This window comes from Myotis daubentonii, chromosome 3, assembly GCF_963259705.1.
Source record: "Myotis daubentonii chromosome 3, mMyoDau2.1, whole genome shotgun sequence".
Taxonomy (NCBI): Eukaryota; Metazoa; Chordata; class Mammalia; order Chiroptera; family Vespertilionidae; genus Myotis; species Myotis daubentonii.
This window is the reverse complement of record NC_081842.1, coordinates 61,034,464-61,054,061: the sequence shown is the minus strand read 5'-3', so window position 1 is coordinate 61,054,061 and position 19,598 is coordinate 61,034,464. Positions and strand designations below refer to the sequence as shown.

General features: G+C 40.9%; 1 protein-coding gene across 6 annotated transcripts in view; it reads right to left on the bottom strand.

Annotated features, from left to right (window-relative positions):
- GSK3B (glycogen synthase kinase 3 beta) overlaps positions 1-19,598 on the bottom strand; it is a 179,181-nt gene that overhangs the window by 134,507 nt on the left and 25,076 nt on the right. The window lies entirely within an intron of this gene.

Sequence of the window (19,598 nt, the reverse complement as noted above, 5' to 3'; positions counted from 1 at the left end):
TGAGCCTCCTGATTCATGGGTCGATGCTGAACCACCGAACCACACAAGCCAGGCTATGGCCAGTTATCTTAAACATATGTCTTTAGTTCCAAGGTGAACCACCCCAACAGGCATGATCTAGTTAGCACAAGTCCAACACCACTTCTAGAAAGAATAACTTAAATCTTATCAACACCATCATTTTACAACAGTATCACATATGCTTTAAATGCTTTAAATGTATATAAACCTGAACACAAGCCAACACATACATAACAGTTCTCAAGGTTTTCAAATGCTCCCTTCACATCTCATTTCCAAGTCAAAGAAATCTTAAATATACTTGCTTAAAAAAACTAGTTTAGCCTAGCCGTTTTGGCTCAGTGGACAGTGCGTCATCCCTCGGACTAAAGGGTCCTGGGTTCAATTCCTAGTCAAGGGCATGTATGTACCTTGGTTGCAGATTCGATCCCTGGCCCTTGTCGGGTGTGTGCAGGAGGCAACCAATTGATGTGTCTCACTCACATCAATGTTTCTATCTCTCTGTCTCTCCCTCTCCCATCCACTCTCTCTAAAAATCAATGGAAAAAAATCCTCAGGTGAAGATTAAAAACAAAAAACAAAAAAAAACCGAACAGCTTAGTTTAATCTAAGCTGAGTTCTAAGTCATCATGCTCCATTCCCCCCAAATACGCTATTACTTTTGTTTCTGACCATGTTAACCTTAACTCAATTTTTCAGGTTGACTACAAACTTATATACTACTAGAGGCCTGATGCACAAAATTTGTGCAAGAGTAGGCCTTCCTTCCCCTGGCTGCCAGCACCAGCTGACTCTGGCACCCGGGACCCTGACTTCTCTCCGGCCACCAGCAAGCACCCGGGATCTGGGCTTCCTTCGCAGCCCCAGCTTCATCTGGAAGGTTGTCCGGGAGGACATCCGGTCTAATTAGCATATTATACTTTTATAATTATAGATAAGTTATTTTCTTCTTCTATGAAAAATAAACTTATATTATAGCACTCCTAAAGACAGAATCAGTCTTTTGAAATTAAACTCTTCATAAAGAGATCTAGAAAGGTTAGATCCAGAAAGATTAAAATCCAAGGTATTGAATACATGTCCTTATAATCCAATTGTCCCAAAGAAAATTTCAAACAGAAGTGATTTAAGACCAGATTTTTAAAAAAAGAAATGAACTATGAATTAATAATGCCACTGAACAAGTTGCTTGCAAAACCTCACAGGCATAATTCACAAAACAAAGCATTACCATTTTTTATTAAGATTAAATAAATAGATTTTAAGAATGACTGCTGTATGCTACAATTTTAACTGAGAACAAAAGCTGTCTGGGATATAATCAAAACTTATGCTTTTCCGCTGTATAACCATATCTCAATAACAAAAACAGTAGTCACAGCTCTGTTCTTGCTCTGATAAGAGAATTTAAGCAATATACGATTGTGTAATGACTTTCTCCTCTTGCCTCCTCTGAGGCTGCATTTCTAAAAAAAAAATTCACATTTCAGAGAAATGGTTTCAGAGCCTCAAGAATCAGCTATGAAAGCTATCCATCACAACCCTGGGATTTATTATCTCTTTAACCTCAAGTATACTTGGGAACAGCGGCTACCCCAGCATCATCTACACTAATAAAAGAGAAACATACAAATTAACTATTACTCTGTCACTCCGCTATACCAACCAGCCAATCAGAGTGACTATGAAAATTAACCCAACAAAGATGGCGGTTAATTTGCATACACAGGCGCAGAGGGAAGACTGAAGACAACTAAAGATGGCGGCGGCCGCGGAGCTGGAGCAAGCAGTAGGCTTGGGTTGCTCCCGGTGATGGAGGAAGCCAAGCTTCCCGCCGGCCCTGGACTCTTCTCAAGGAGGGACTGGGGGTCTGGGCTCCGCTCAAGGAGCTGGGGGAAAAAAAAAAAGGAGGGGCTGGGAGCAGCTGGAGTGGAGAAGCCAAGCCTCACTGCTGCGGCCGGACCAAAGGCCTAGGTCCCATGGGCCAGAGTTAAACCGGTGCTGGCAGCCAGGGTAAGGAAGGCCTATTGCATGAATCTTCGTGCAACAGGCCACTAGTGATTTGTATATAAGAAAATGCACAAATCAGATAATTTTGTAAAAATTTTAAAAGCAAAGTAGAAAGATAAACTGATAGGTCCTATAGAAGCTATCACTGAAAGAGACTCTAGAGGCCTCCTAATTTAAAACTGATTGGATGTGGATAAGGACCAATCCTTTCACCTTCCTGTACATTTAGTAAAAAAATACTATCTTAAGAATTTACTATCTTAGCAGAAATTAAAAGATTTCCTCTCTTTCAAGTAGAGAAATTGCTAAGAACTCTTTCGGGCTATACTCTACTATAAAATCCCTAGGTATATTAGGAACAATGACTCTCAGGCTTTCTACCTCAAGCATCCTGGAATTTTTATTCAGAAATCATTAAGTTAATCCATCAGACTACTCCATCAGAGATCTGAAATAGCAGAGCTATACGGAATGGCAAGATATCACTGGGGATGACTTGGCCTGAGCATGAGTAGCACATGGGATAGTCAGCAGCTAGTGTGCCAAGGAAAAGCGTGTCATCACTTGGCATTGTAATTTCCTGAGTTAGCAAGAAAATAACAGCTGTACAAAATTTCACTGTACAAAGAACTTTCCAATTCATTATTTCATCCACTCTAATATTTATAGTAAATGTAGAGATATATTATTGTTTACTATGCAAATGAGGAAAGTAAGACTAAGAGAGAATAACTTGTCCAATGTTATAAAGCTTTAGCAGAACTCTTCACTTGCCTCATGCTGCCTCTGCTATATTTTACAACCTTCCTACTACAGCTGGAAGACTAACTTTGTATACCATTATACCTCTAAAGCAGCAGATGTTTCTGAAAACATGATATAAAAAGAGTAATAAGAAGTAAGAGAATAAATGAATAATCTTTTACAGTTTTTAGGCCTCAATCATTCAGTTATTAACAGCTAAAAAGTTCTTTCTAAAAATACTCTGGCAGCATTAGATTTCGAAACTTCTCCCCCGCACCCCCCAAAGCACATGGAAAACAAAAATGTAAAACAACTGATTCTGTGGTATTCAATCATTTAACATTTGCTACTGGAAAGAAGATAATTTTGGGTCTTAGCAATAAAGCAGCATTTTAAGCTCTGCTAACAAGAGACCAAAAGCTAGAAATCATAAAAAATCTGCCTCATTTTTAAAAAGAAGTCACCACTTTGCTCAATACTAAACTTCCAACAATACATAGTACAGTGAATCTCAAACTAATTACAATAAAATTGGTCTCTCAAAAACGCCACTGTCTCCAAGGAGCAACAACTGCAGAACAGTGGGAACAGGGAGGCTCCAGGCCCTCTCTCTGGCCAAAAGACTCCAGGGATCCTCTATTTCAATTAAAACTCACTCAGGTGGTATTAATTTCCTATCATAACTAGAATACAATTAAATCCCCTACTCTTTACCACAATAGATAATTCTTAAATATATAAATCACAATAGGCTCCTCATGAGGCAATGGAAGGATGGCCTACAATACAACCATTTTCTATTGAAGGCTATCTAATCTAATAAAAGAGAACATGCAAATTGACCGCACCTCCACTACACCCCAAGCCGTGCCCACCAGACAATCACAGCGACTATATGCAAATTAACCCAACCAAGATGGCGGCCGGCAGCCACGAGCTGGAGCAAGCAGGAGGCTTGGTTGCCCCGGCGATGGAGGAAGCCAAGCTTACTGCCTGCCCTGGCTGGCTGTGGCCTTTGCTCAAGGCAACAAAGTTTCAATTATAGAAGATAAATAAATCCCAGATACCTGCTTCGAGCCAGCCTCCACTGAGAGCTTGGGTGGCTGGGGGCCATGGCCAACCTGCAAACAGCCATCAGTCCCTCACCCAGGATGGCCAGGCACCCCAGCACGACCCCTCCACCCTGAAGGGGGTGTGGCCAGCCTGCAAACAGCCCTCAGCCCCTCACCCAGGCTGGCCAGGCATCCCAACAGGGACTCTCACCCTGAAGGGGCTGTGGTCAGCCTCCAAACAGCCATCAGCCCCTCACCCAGGCTGGCCAGGCACCCCAGCGGGGACCCCCACCCTGAAGGGGCCGTGACCAGCCTGCAAAGAGCCATCAGCCCCTCACCCAGGCTGGCCAAGACCCTGAAGGGGATGTGGCCAGCCTGCAAACAGCCCTGGCCAACTTCTTTGGAAGTTGTTTAGAACTGGGAATGAGGAACAATGTGCTACCTTGGGATTTATATATGCACAAATTCCAGAGTTGTTTTTTTGTGATGTGGGACAGCAACCAGAACTCAAATATTATATACATTAGGGGTACCTTTTAAAAATAAATTTTATTATTATTATATGCAAATACACTGTTATCTTTAAACTTATAAAAAGTAAAATGTTGTAGTTTAGACAGATCAACTACAGGAGATTCCTAAACTGTGTGATGTAGAGGCTTAGTTTTCATATTCTTTTTTTCCTTATTGATTAGAAAAATTGCTTTTTCAGTCCCCAATCAACATGTTTCTAGAGGGGAGGGGAGAGGAGGGGAGGGGAGGGGAGGGGAGGGGAGGGGAGGGAGGGGAGGGGAGGGGAGGGGAGGGGAGGGGAGGGGAGGGGAGGGGAGGGGAGGGGAGGGGAGGAAAAGGCAATGTTTCTTGTATTCCTGCAAAAGTAGCAGCTGTGGTTAACTAGTGGATTATTACTTTGTATTCTGATAAATCTGTTAAAGTGCTTAAATGTTTGCTATCTGTTCAATGATTTCATTTTCCTTAGATGAATTCTGGCTCTCCTTTTATTCATAAGCATTGGAAAGTGTATTAAACTTGGGAAGCCAGCCCAGGTCCTGAGTGCCTATTTTATTCCAGTCTTCAGTGAGCATAATATTAAAATCAATACTCTACAAAAAAATTTTAATGTATTAAGTCTATTTGGTCTGCCTTCTGACAACTCAAATCCCTGCAAATGTAACAGCTCACTCCATCTTTTCCCTGAACTATGCACCTAAGTTATCCCCACCCCTAAATCCAAAATAGGCCAGCATATAAACTTACATATATTTTTACATGCATTTTGTCATTTATTTATGTATGTATGTATGTATGTATGTATGTATGTATGTTAATCCTCACCAGAGGATATTTTTCCATTGATTTTTAGAGAGTAGAAGAGAGAGAGAGAAAGACAGAGAGAAACACATCGATTGGCTGCCTCCTGCACCAGTGAGCCCTGACCAGGGCCCAGGATGGAGAGGAGCCTTCAGCCAAGTTACATGCAACCCACCTGGAACAGAATCTTTGCAGGCCAACGCTCCATCCACTGAGCCAAACTGGATAGGGCTTCACATGCATTTTAAAGTGGTGGTTACAAATCTAAAATGTTCTGGTAAATTGCAAACAGAGGGAGAGGAAAAAGGGCAGAATGGGATTTGTTTTCTCCCAGAAGACTTGCTTACTCTAGGTTAGTCCTATTACCAATTATAATTTAATAATGTGGATGAACAAGGGGTGCTGTAATAAATCATAAATTGCTAACTGGGCAGGTCATGGTGAGTAGTCATGCCCCAGGCCTATAACTTCTTTAGTGAAAGGTTTTTAAGCAAGCCCTCTTTATTGTTTTTGTGCATCTAGGTTAACACGCCTTTGAAATACCAGAATACTTCTAGAGAAGACCACCCTCAAGAGAGCACATAATTTTAACTATCCTGTACTCCAACCCCTGCTTGCTTTCTCCCACCTGCATGTAATCTTCCTTACAAAAGTTTTCTCTTTAGTTTCAAATGCATAAAAAGAACTGAAAAATTGTTATTTTATGGAGCATTTGAGATCTTGCTTCCAGGCAACTTTTCATTAGTTTTGGCTCAAATCTATACAAATAAAAGGGTAATATGCTAATTAGACCGGGAGACCTTCCGGATGTCCTTCCGGACAAAGCCATGGTTGCAGGGCCAAGGCAGAGGCGGTTAGGGGTAATCAGGCCAGGAGGGGAGGGCAGTCAGTGCTATTTAAAATGGGAGAGGAGAGACAATTCTATACCTTGAGTACTTGGACATTAATAAATCATCTCTGTGTGTTTTTATTAAAAATTAATTCTCACAGGTATTTATACTATACACATCCTTTCTATTTTGTAAGTATTCTCTCATATTAATGTCATAGAGTAGGCTCGGTGACAGAAAATTCTAAAAAATATTGAGGATATAAAAGGAAAAGAGATAACAGTACAAGTTTTGGTTCAAGTACAGGTACACTGTCGTTAATGATTAACTTATCACATGCTGAATAAGCACTACCTGTGTAACAGACAGGTACTATGCTAGGAACTGGGGTTAAAAAATAAATGAATGCAACAAACAAGGCCCCTTCCCTCATAAAGCTTTTTGTTCAAAGAAAATGCATTAATGAAATCTGGATTTATTATTTATTCAAAATCTGGGTTCAGTATATCCTATAACTTAATAGAGGAAGGTACCTTATTAATTATTTTCACATACCTTGGATAATCATAATAATCCTGCTAAGTGCATGAAATTACCTCCATCTCACAGATAAGGAAACTGAGGCTCCAGGAAGTTGAGACTTATTTAGACATAACAAACTAATAAGAGGGCCTTATTAAAAGAGTTGTTCTAACTCTTAAGTGTCAACTCCATTACTAATATATCAACCTGCTTCTAAGAAAAGGCAAAACAGGAAAAGGTACTACCGGATGCTCAGATTGAAAAAAATCTCATCTACATATATAAAAAGCCAGCGACCGGACACAGTAATGACTGAATGACTGGTCACTATGATGCCCACTGCGGCCAGCGAGCCCAGAAAACCGGCCTACCAGGGGTGGGGCTGGCTGGCCAACCTGCCCCCCCGCGGCCCTTCTCCCTGGCTGGCCTGCCCCCGATGGGCCCCAACCACCCCAATTGGGCCACAGCCCCTCCCCCCAGCCAGCCCTGACCCTGATTGTCCCCCCTACCCCAACAGGGGTTGGGGCCAGCCAGCCAACCTCCTAGCCTCTCCCCCTTCCCAGTCCCGCCCCAGATCGCCCCCCCCCCCAAAACAGGGACAGGGCCGACTGGCCAACCACCTATGGCTCCTCCCCCCAACCAGCTCCGCCTCCCCCAATCAGGGGCAGGGCTGGCTGGCTAACCCCCCACAGCGCTTCCCCACAGCCAGCCGGGCCCTGATCAGGATATCGGGATGGGCCAGCCAGCCAACCTCCTGTTTCCTCCTCCCTACAGGGCCGGGCCAGCCGGACCCCACCCATGCACGATTTTGTGCACTGGGTCTCTAGTCTACACTAATAAAAGAGACTGATGCAAAATGACCGTACCTTTGCAATGCCCAACAGCCAATCAGGAGTAAGCAAATTGACCCAACAAAGACGGGTTAATTTGCATATCAGGGGCCAAGCAGCTGAGGGCAGGGAGGGACACAGGCGTTCCACACAGCCCCAGCTGCTCCAGGCCTCGGGGCAGTGTGGGAAGGCGGAAAGGTGGCTCCAGGCCTCTAGGCAGCATGGGAAGGCGGAAAGGCGGCTCTGTGCTGGAAGGAAGGCAGAAAGAGGGTTCCAGCCCAGAGCAAAGGCAGAAAGGCGGATCCGGCCTGGAGCGAAGGCACTGCTGGCAGCCAGGGAAAGGAAGGCCCATTCTTGCACAAATCTTTGTGCATCGGGCTATCTAATCTAATAATAGACAAACATGGTAATTGACCATACCTCTGCTACGCTTCCCATTGGCTAATCAGCAGGATATGCAAATTAACCCAACCAAGATGGCGGCCAGCAGCCACGCAGCTGAAGCGAGCAGGAGGCTTGCTTGCTCCAGTGATGGGATCAAGCCCAAGGCCCAGGCAGGCTTGTGCCCTGGGAATCGAACCATGACCTCCTGGTTCATGGGTCGACACTCAACCACTGAGCAACACTGGCAGGGCATGTATGTTGTTTTCATTAAAAATTGTACCTTCCTTTACTGGCTCTGTAGAACACGCTCACACCTTTCCCCGCCCCTTTCCTCCGGGCTCAGTTTCTTTGTCTCTTTCTTTTCCTAAGCTCCAACTTTTTCTTCTACAACTTGTCTCCTGAGAGAACCAATTGCTTCTACCACTCACTTTTCCTACCTCTCTGACTTTCTAAATAAACTTTCTCTTATAGTTTGAGTCTTGCCTCTGAATTCTTTCTTAGCCAGAACTCAAGTACCAAGGTTGCTGAACCAAGGTCCAGTCTGATTCCACTGGTCTAACACCTAGTTCTGCTTCACCATCAACATATTTAGAAATATAACCTGACCATCATACAGCCCCTGGATATTCTTTTTTCCTAGCTCTGTGAGATGAGTTATTCAGTACACCCTAAAATAACATGACTTTAGACAGACACACACACACACACACACACACACACACACACACACACACACAACTCTGTCATCCTTTTTCTCTCTTCCCCTTCCCAAACCTCCAATATCCTCTTTTAAATGACTGTTGTAAGGGAGAGCAGAACATGAGGGGAGTGAGAAAAATTTTTTATCTTCTAGGCTGAGAAAGTGAAATGAATCAGTATCACCACTATTTCTCCTCTGGGAACTAACAAAGAAAAGGATAATTGTTTTTTAGTTACCAAAAACTCAACATTAGCAACCAAACAATGAACAGAACAGTTTTTGCTATAAACTATGAAAGAGGGAAGTCAAGGGGGAAATTTTTTAAATGTTGAAGCCATAGCAGCATGGCATGGCTACTAACACTTCCAAAAGCAATTCTGAAGGAAAATGGTGGACAAAATGCTGGGAATTCTCTATGATACTCCTCAATATGGTAAAAAGCAAAACATGAAATGCCATTGGTAGCTATGGAGGGGTTGGCAAGGTAAGGGAGGGAAGGTCCAGAAAAAGTCTATAGCTTAAAAAGCTTCTGCACAGCAAAAGAAACCATCAACAAAACAACAAGAAAGCCCACTGCATGGGGAGAACATATTTGCCAATGTTATCTCTGATAAGGGTTTAATCTCCAACATTTACAGGGAACTGTGAGGAGCCAATGGTTGCTTAGGAGACGGAGCTTTTGACACTGACTGGCAGAGAAACCAACCAATCAGAATCAAATTTGCTGGCAGGGGAGGGCAGTTGGGGGCAAGATCAGGCCTGCAGGGGAGGGCAATTGGGGGAGAGATCAGGCCGGCAGGGGATGGCAGTTGGGGGCAAGATCAGGCCCAGGGGAGGGCAGTTAGGGACGATCAGGCAGGCAGGCAGAGGGGTTAGGGGTAATCAGGCTGGGCTGAGGGAACCCCCCTCATGCACGAATTTCATGCACCAGGCCACTAGTATAGAATAAACTTGCTTAATTAGACCTGCTTTCTGATGTAGCTAAACTTTTTTCCAGCCCAGTGAAGCACCCGAACTTCTCTTTCAGGTAATTGTCGGCAACACAGCAGTAACTATCAACATGAAGCAAATTATTATTGTAGATCATGCAGGAAGAACAAATGGTAAAATATTTAACTCTAGCAATGTTTGACTATACTCTGCACAGTGACAAAACCTGAAGTCATTTTCAAGGTCCACCATTTCTTACTTCTTTTCAGTTGGGTCAAGTTTCTGAGCTTTCTAAATCTCCATTTTCCAGCTAATGAAAAGAAAACAGAATTCCACGAGTCTCCTATCTACCTACTCCAGGACTTCTGTGAAGATCAAATGAGATGAGGCACGGGGATAATACTTCACAGACCAGGGGTGGGCAAACTTTTCTACTCGAGGGCCACAATGGGTTCTTAAACTGGACCGGAGGGCCGGAACAAAAGCATGGATGGAGTGTTTGTGTGAACTAATATAAATTCAAAGTAAACATCATTACATAAAAGGGTACAGTCTTTTTTTTTTTTAGTTTTATTCATTTCAAACGGGCCGGATCCGGCCCGCGGGCCGTAGTTTGCCCACGGCTGTCACAGACATTTGGTTAAATTGTAAAATGTTCCCACCTGGCTATAAGCAAGTTGTGTTCCTGGGCTGAAGAAACTCCAAGGAAGCTAGTAGCTAAGGAGAGGAAGCCAGGCATTGATTGCTACATGACATCATTACCTGGCACCCACAGCGACCATTTCCGGGCTGGGCTGGGCTGGGCTATGGGCTGCATTTTGCACCATGGGATCTAGGCAGCGTCAGCTGCGATTTGGTGGGCTGCCACTCCAGGGTGGTGGTGGGGCCTGTGTCCCACTTCGGGGGAGCCAAGTGCTGCTTTGTGGGCACCAGGTCCATGGCGCCATTTCTCTGTAAATGGCCAGTGCGCGTCATAGCAACCAGTCGGAGTGACACTTAGCAGATTGGCCTTTAATATATATATATATATATAGATAGATTGGTAAGTAAAAAAAAAAAAAAAAAGGCTTTACAAACTGCATAATTCCAAGTATACGACACTCAGGAAAAGAAAAAACTATAGAAATATGTAATGAAAGTATTTGTGGTTGCCAGTGATAGGAGGGTAGTAGGAATGAACAGGTGGAACACAGATAATTTTTAAGGCAGTGAAACTATTCTGTATGCTATTATGATGATGGATACATAACATTATACATTTATCAAAAAACCACAGAACTATCCAACACAAAGAGTGGGCCTTAATATCAATTATGAGTAACAAAGGAGGGACTTTAATAAATAAGTATCAATTTTAACCAATATACCACACAATGCAAAAGGGAGTATGTGAAAATTCTCAGTACTTTCTGTTTAATTTTTCTGTAACCCTGAAACTGTTCTAAGAAATAAATGCATTAAGTAAATAAAAAAGAAAGGCATTACAGCACAATGATTCTAAGCCAACTGAGTGTGCTTACTTGGAAAATGTATTCATTATTAAAAATATGAGGAAACAGAATGGTTTGAGTTTTTATTCTGCTTTACCTTTGTCATTATACATGCCTGGTCCCTATCCCAAATCTAATACAAATAAAAACATTTGGGCCCTAGCCAGTTTGGCTCAGTGGATAGAGCGTTGGCCTGTGGTTGAAGGGTCCCTGGTTCGATTCTGGTCAAGGGCATGTACCTTCGTTGCGGGCACATCCCCGGTGGGAGGTGTGCAGGAGGCAGCTGATTGATGTTTCTCTCTAATCGATGTTTCTAACTCTCTATCCCTCTCCCTTCCTCTCCATAAAAAAATCAATAAAATATTTTTTTTAAAAAAACACATTTGGGAGTAGGCCCCTAACAAGTATATATTTATAAAAGTTCCCAAGTGAATCTACTGTCATTCAACATGATGCAAAAGAGCCAAGAACTTGTGAGTTAAACAGACTGGTCTGATCTCTGCTTTGTACTAAACTAGCATAACTTCTTTGTGCCCCAGTTTCCTCAAATGTAAAATGAGATGGTTAAACTTGCCAACTTGACAGATAAGAGCACGAACCAAATACTAAGGTCACTTTTGACTCAAAATTTCTTTCTCAACTATAGGAATATAAGTTTGAACTAAAATAATTTCTAAAGCAAAAAATCCTTTACTTATCTTAAACCTAATCAAGATAGAAACAACTTCCATTGTTTTAACTAAGGTGATACAAACGACAGCTAAACTATCTTACCTGATAGAATAAACCAATGCTTTTTCTATCACAGTTCTATCCCCACAAGAGCATTTAGTCTTTTGCAGCTGTTTCAGGTATTCAAAAAGATCAGCAAAAGTGTAAGTTAAGAATCTGAGATAACTGTAAGAAATCAAATACACTCAAGAAGGCAATCCAATAGATAAGATGCCATTATCTCTTACTAGTAGCAAATTTCCCATATTTCCTAACATTCACGTGAGCAAAGACCAGCACAAACTAAATCCAATGCCAGCAGGGTTCAATTTCCATGTCTTAATTGGTTTAAGTACCATGCTGAATGTCAAAAGTCTCATTCTAGAAAAATAAAAATTATCACCTACCCTCAGCATCTAGTACATAAAAGAGCGCCTGTGCACCATATAACATTGTGTGCAATAGACAATCAAGTTTTTTTCAATTTATAGTTTCAAATAGTTGTTGAGCATTTACTGTATGTCAGGTAGTACGCTGAACAATGGAACAGAATAGTGAGCAAAACCAAGTCCCTGTTCTTATGAAGTTTACATTCTAGTAGGGAAGACAAATTAATACATGCCACATAGTAATAAATGCAATTTTTAAAAATAAAGCAAGATGAGGGGTAGGGTTATTTATTGACTGGGAGGAGCCACAAGAGAGCCTTCTGAAATGATGACAAAAATATTCTATTCTTAGCTTGATCTGAGTGGTAATGTGTATTCATTGAGTTTTAGATTTAGGCTTTATGCAATCTGCTGTATATAAATTATACTAATTCTAGGTGTTTTTTAAGCTGGCTAAAAGATTGACCCCTGCACCCTAATGTTCATTGCAGTGTTTTATATACAACAGCCAACCTATGGAAGCAACCCAAGTGTCCATCAATAAACAAGTAGTAAAAAAAGTTCTGGTACATATATATATATGATGAAATATTACTCAGCCACACACAAAAAAAAAAGAAATCTTACCTTTTGCAATAGCATGAAAGAACCTACAGAGTATTATGTCAGTCAGAGAAAGACAAATACAATATGATTTCACTTAGAATCTAAAGAACAAAATAAATGAACAAACAAAACTGAAATAGACTCATGGATTGGTGGTTGCCAAAGGGGAGAGGGCTTGGGGGACTGGGTGAACGAGGTGAAGAGATTAAGAACTACAAAGCGGCAGTTACAAAACAGTCATGGGGATGTAGAGTACAGCATATCTATAATAATTAAAGTATAATATGCTAATAAGATCAGACGTCCTTCCAGACGACCTTCTGAATGAAGCCAGGGCTTCAAGGGAAGCCCTGGTCCCAGGTGCCTGCTGGCAGCTGGAGGGAAGCCTGGGTCCCGGGTGCTAGAGGGAAGCGGTGCCAGCAGCCGGGGGAAGGAAGGCCTACTCTTGCATGAATTTCATGCATCGGGCCTCTCTGGTAGTCAATAATACTTTGATAACTATGAATGGTGCGAGGTGGGAACTGGAAACATCAGGGCGAACATTTTGTAAAGTATATAATTGTCTAGCCCCTATGCCGTACTGAAATCAATGCAAAATAATATTGAAAGTTTAATTGAAAAAATAAAAGCAGCAAAAATTAAAAAAAATAAAAGACTCCCCCCACCCCACCCCACCCCCCGCCTGGTTGGTGTGTGCTCAGGAGTTGAGCGTCAACCTATGAACCAGGAGGTCAAGGTTCAATTCCTAGTTGGGGCACATACCCAGTTGCAGGCTCGATCCCCAATGTGGGGCATGCAGGAGACAGCTGGTCAATGATTCTCTCTCTCATCACTGATATTTCTGTCTCTCACCCTCTCCCTTCCTCTGTGAAAATCAATTTAAAAATATTTTTTTTAAAAAAAGACTACCCTACCCAGTTCCAAAGATGATTTTCTCTTGATTATCACAATTATTAATATACTCCCAAGTTTAGGGACTAAATCCTCATAGCTAAATAAAATTACACCTTCTAGAACTAAATACATGATCTTTCTGTTTCATTTGTATACTAGAGGCCCGGTGCACATATTCGTGCATGGGTGGGGTCCAGCCAGCCTGCCCTGATGGGGGCCGGTCGGGCCAGGCCAGCTGGGGGGAGGGGACGCAGGAGGTTGGCAGGCTGGCCCCACCCCTGGTAGGGGTGGAAGGAGGCCAATCGGGGGCGGGGCCAGCCAGGGGTAGGGGCCCCAGGCAGTTGGCAGGCCGGCTTCGCCCCCAATTGGGGTAAGGGGGCCGATCAGGGTCCAAGCCGGCTGAGGGGAGAGGCCACAGGCGGTCGGTCAGCTGGCCCTGCCCCCTGGTTGAACTCCCGGTAGAGGGAAAAATTTGCTTATTAGCCTTTTATTATATAGGATACTTCACAATTGTAATACATTTACCTCTATTACCCTACAGTTCTACTCTTAAAGTCAATCATTTAATAAGCACCTACGGTATATACACAATTTAGGGTGAAAGAAAAACAAACTATTAGCCTCTACTGTCAATAAAAGATAAAAACAGAATGGTTCTAAAAAGAAGTTGCATAACTAATCATACATAATAAATATAAAAAGGAATACATATGTCTTTTTTAAAATACCCAATAGCCCAGCCGGTGTGGCTCAGTTGCTTGAACATCATCCCATGTACCAAGAGGTTACCAGTTTGAATCCCAGGAAGGGCACATGGCAGGCTTTGGGGCTCAATCCCCCGTAGGGGGCGTGTAGGAGGCAGCTGATTGATGTTTTTCTCCCTCTCATTGATATTTCTGTATCTTTCTCTCCCTCTCCCTTCCTCTCTCTCTAAAATCAATAAAATGTATTTTTTAAAAAACACCCTATATTTAACTATTTAGCGCTTCCTTTTCCCACTGAACCAAATTCCCAAAGTTTCTGTTTTAGAGATGAATGCAAGAACTGTGAACTCAAACAATTCCATGATCCATTAAGAGAAAGTCCAGCATAGTGACCAAAAGCCCATCACCCCACCACACACCCCTCCCTGCAAGGAAGAAACACCTTGCAGGAAAGAATGAGAGGAAGTAATCTGAGAGCAAGAAGAGCAGTTTCAGTGGAGTGGAGTGCTAAGGATTACTGTAGCTAAATTAAACTATAGGATACAATCCTTGTGAGGAAGAAGAAATTAGTGGCCCAAACACTTAAAGTTCTAATAGGACTTAGGACACTCTAGGCATAAAGAACATAAACAGGAGCACAGTGGTTACAAACATAGACAACTTAGAATAGGTAAATCCATAGGGGCAGCAAGTGGACTGGTAGCTGCCAAGGACTTGTGGGAGGAGGGAATGGGGAGTAACAACTGATGTGTACAGTTTTTCTTTTGAGGTGATGAAAAGGTTTTGGAACTTTATAAAGGTGGTGGCTGCACATTGTGAATGTAAACATGCCACTGGATTATACAGTTTAAATGTTACCACAATTTCATCTCAATTTTTAAAAAACTGACAGGAAGAAAATCAGTGGGCAAGCCAGAGAACACTGGGAAATAAACCAGAACAGACTGTAAGAAACCAGATTATTAAAACTTTCAAAAAGGGCAGAAAAATTTAACCAGATTCAAATAGATAGCAGATATTTTTAGACATCTCTTCCTGGTTTCTTAATTAAATCGGACATAACTGTTTAATTAGGGAACCCAATTTGCATCACGTGAGGAAGGTGTAACTATGAAGGAAATATAAAGCTGGTGCAGGTATAAGCACAGCTACTCAGTGGAGTGGATATGTGCTTTATCACTAATAAAGGTTGTGTCTTTTAAAGCATATAAATGGGTAATGTAAAAAAAGCACAGTGTTAAAAGTGGGAAATAGCACAAGTTCCCTCAATTTTTCTGGTCTCCCTTCGTTTACACCCTTCATAATGTCACTTTGTTCCCCACCTCTTGAATCTGAACTGGACTGATAACGTGCTTTGGCCAACAGAAAGCACTGAAAATGCCAGTTTGCCAGTTTTGAGCCTAGGCCTCAAGAACTTCTGCATGCTTCCATACCTTTCTCTTGGAAATATGCTCTGCCACTGTGGAACAAGCTCAAACCAGCCTGCTGTATATCTAGAGGCACATGGCCCGGTCACCCAGTTATCTGGCTGACACCCAGCCAACCCCTAGACATGAGAGTAAGACCACCCTAAATAAGCTAGTCTTAGACTATCTACTAACTAAGCCATGAGAAATATGAGCAAGACCATAAACAATCACTTAAGCCTGGCCGAGATGGCTTTAGTACCAGGCTGATCTAAAGACTCAAGAGCAGCAGCAAACAAATGAAGTTTGGAGTGGTTTGTTATATATATCAATAGCCAACATACTGATGATAGTCGTGATAACAGAAAAGGGCCATTAATCTGGCATGAAAACTAGTCATCAAATACTAATTTGTTCAGTGTGGTATACGTTTTATATACAGATATACAACTATAACTAAAGAGAAAAAGAAAACCTAACTATTAAAATACTCTGTGATTGGTAAGCCACCATCACCCTTTTTACTAAAAGTACTTAAAACCATTACAAACATAAATGCAATATTTTATAACAAGGCCTTTGGAAAACAACTATCACATGACAGCAACTGACTGTACATAGAGGGGAAGTATTTTTATGACAACTGAAATTGGAATTATTAGGTTTTTTTCCTTTTAGGTAAGAAAATTCTCCAGGGACTTCTAAATTTTCTAGGTGTTACTATGGAGACTTAATTTTCAGATGCACTTGACTATAAGAGCAACTTTTTAATATAAAGCAATCAAACATTACTTCAAAAAGTCAAAAATTCTAACCATACTAATTCAATATCTACCACAAAAAAATCTAACGTATTTCAATAGGCAACAGAGATCTCTCTTATCTTCAATGAAAAACTAGCACTGCTTTAATGGTCAGGTCACTGACCTATTGCTGCCAATATCAACAAGTTCTATCTATTGCTGAGAGGGTAATTTTGTATGCAAGACAAGGACCAAGGCACTCATGACTGAGACATAAATAGGAGTCACTTTTTTTAAAAAGGCAATGAAACCTTTACTAATTTTTAAAATCATTTCTGAGTTTCACATGATCTTTTTACTAAACCAGTTATCAAAAAGTAAAATCTGTTTTTAAAGCATCTAAAACAAGTGAAAATTCCTGTGTGGGTTTAACAGCATTAAATTTTAAACACACTTAACAGATCCAGATAAATTCTCAGAAGGAAACAAGTTAGTTGGTTATACTTAAACATTCTAAATGCTCTTCTCCTTTGTAAATGAGGTCTGTGGGTGTTAGAGAAGTTCAATGTCCAGGACTATCTTACAAATGCACTGGTACATTCACAAAAGCTACCAAAAAAAGGATTTCCATCCATTAATGTTTTACTATATAAAAAAGGTAGAGATATTCAATAAAACTCTAAAATATTTCAAAGAATAGCATAATTTATTTGATAGAAAGAAGTAAAGAATGACTAAATTTATGGTTAACAAATATTCTAGAAAAATTGCATTCTCTCTCTCTTTTAAGAGCACTAGTCTCATATATAAAAAGGTGAATATAGGCTTTCTCAGACCATGGCACAAAACCTAACTTCCTGCCCTCCAAGTACTGCCCTCGGTTAAATTACAGGTTACCCACTCGTTTTGATACTAAGCCTGCAATATACATGAACCTCACCATGTTACATTAACTTCCTGCCCTAAAATAGGTAGTCTACAACTCCTACCCTCCTTTTCTTTTTCTTTTTCTCTCCAAGTAAAATATCATATGCCATAATTCTAGTTCATCTTTTACCCCTCTCTCCTTTTTAAATGTTTTAGCATTCAATCAAAATATAAAGGGATTACAGAACCACCTCAAGAAATAGTGTTTTCTAAAACCTCTTAGAAAAACCTTTCCTAAACAGCTATAACAACCAACTAATCTACCCCAGGAAATAATTAAATCTCCTTATTTATACAGGGTGGGACAAAGGTAAGTTTACAGTTGTTTGTATGGAAAATAATACAATAAATAATAATACAAGAATAAACTCTGTGTACTCACAACTGTAAATCTACTTTTGCCCCACCCTGTATATGCTGCAAATTCTCACTGTCCCCAGACACATAAAATCTACAGTATGACTATTTTAATCTATTTCCTTTTCAAAAACAGTAACACTCCTCTAATCAGAAAGACTTCTAGAAACATTAAGCTTAGAAAATCAAAACCCTGGAGACAGAAAATAATTATTAACAGCTAACATGTATTGAATCTACCTACTCTGTGCCATGCTGTGTTTTTCATGCATTAACCTCCACAATGACACTGTGAAGTAAGTACTATTATCATCAGAAGAAAGTCACATTCTCAAAGTCAGTCATTTTACTCAGGTTCAATTAGTAATTGTTGAAACTGGGATTCTAAAGCAATCTAACTATACAGAGCTCTGCATTCTTTAAGTGAAAAAGCAATCGAAACCATATATATTACAGACCAAGCTTTATAGAAGCAACCCCCCAGATCTTCCTTACAATCTACAGTATTGATTAATATTAGTAATCTCATTCAGAGCATAAGTCTAACAATTTGGTGATCTAGATCTCCCTGTTCACAGTTACCAAGGTGCAGCACATCTGACAGTTTCTTTTCTTTTTTTTTTTTTTTTTAGTATGTTTGTTTTTTTCAGAGCGAGAGAAAGAAAGAGATAGAAACATCAATGATGAGATAGAATCACTGATCGGCTGCCTCCTGCATGCCCACTACTGGGGCTCAAGCCTGCAACCAGGGCATGTGCCCTCAACAAGAATTGAACCATGACCTCCTGGTTCATGGGTCAACGCTCAACCAATGAGTCACAACGACCAGGGCAGGTGCAGCACATTTGTAGGAACAGGTAGTATTACTACTAGGACCAAACCACATTAATGAGTTGGGGAGATTGGAGGGGAGATACATGCACACACAAGGAAAGATGACATTTATTATTAAAAAGCTACTACATTATCATATTAAATAGTCCTAAGCTGTTATATTTTCGAACTAGGCTGTTTCTATATCCCTCAGAACAGTAAAGTACCTGGTATTGATGACAACTGAAGTACAGCAGTTCCTCCACTAACATCATCATTTCATTATAATATTAATGAGAGGCTATAGGAACTTAACTACTGTTTATATCAATTGTCCTATGGTAAAACTGCTTTTCTTATACAGAATTTTGCTTAAAATTATAGAACCTATCAACATTAAGTGAGAACTCACTGTATCATAAAATGGTATCAAAAGTCATTTTCAGCATTATCTAAAATATAGATTTTAGAACAATTCCTACAAAAGTTTGAAATCATTTTTCTAAAAAGCTTAGGATGATAGTATTTCCCCATCTCTCAATTCAAAGTCTTATTCTCTCTTCTCAAATCCCTGTTTTCTGTCCACTTCTAACTTGCACACCCCAACTAATAGTCAAGCTTCTCAAAGAGTAGCCTATACTCATTATCTTCCACTTCCTTACCTCTGTCCTCTTTGCTATAGCTTCTGTATCCAGCTTTCCAGTTGAGTTATTTTTGCTAAAGTCATCAATGTCTCCTTATTCCTAAATCTAATAAACAGTTTTCAGGTCTTATTTGCCCTTTTAAGCTGGGATTTAACATTTCAGGTCCCTTTTTCCCCTACCCTCCTCATCTTTTAAATTCTGGTCAGTTGTTTCCACATTGCCACTCTCCTGTTCCCCTCTACCTTACTACTTTTTGCTGGACTCATTTTCCTCTGCCTGTCCTTCAAATGTTGGATGGTCCCTGGCCACTTTCTCTTCTGTTAAGAATCCTCAAAAGATTATCTTAACTTCCATTCAACCATGCTATATACTACACCTCTAACTCTCTTGCCCGCACAACTCCCCTGGCAACGTTCCAAAGCCTCCCACCCATCTTCAGGCTGCTCAAACTCAACATGGCCACAACTGAACTGATCTTGGAAAGCCAAAGAATAGAGCGTTGGAAAGTGTACATGTACAGGGAGTTTTATTTTGTTAGCAGTGGGGGATGTTCCCTATTATCCACTGGGTGAATGATTTT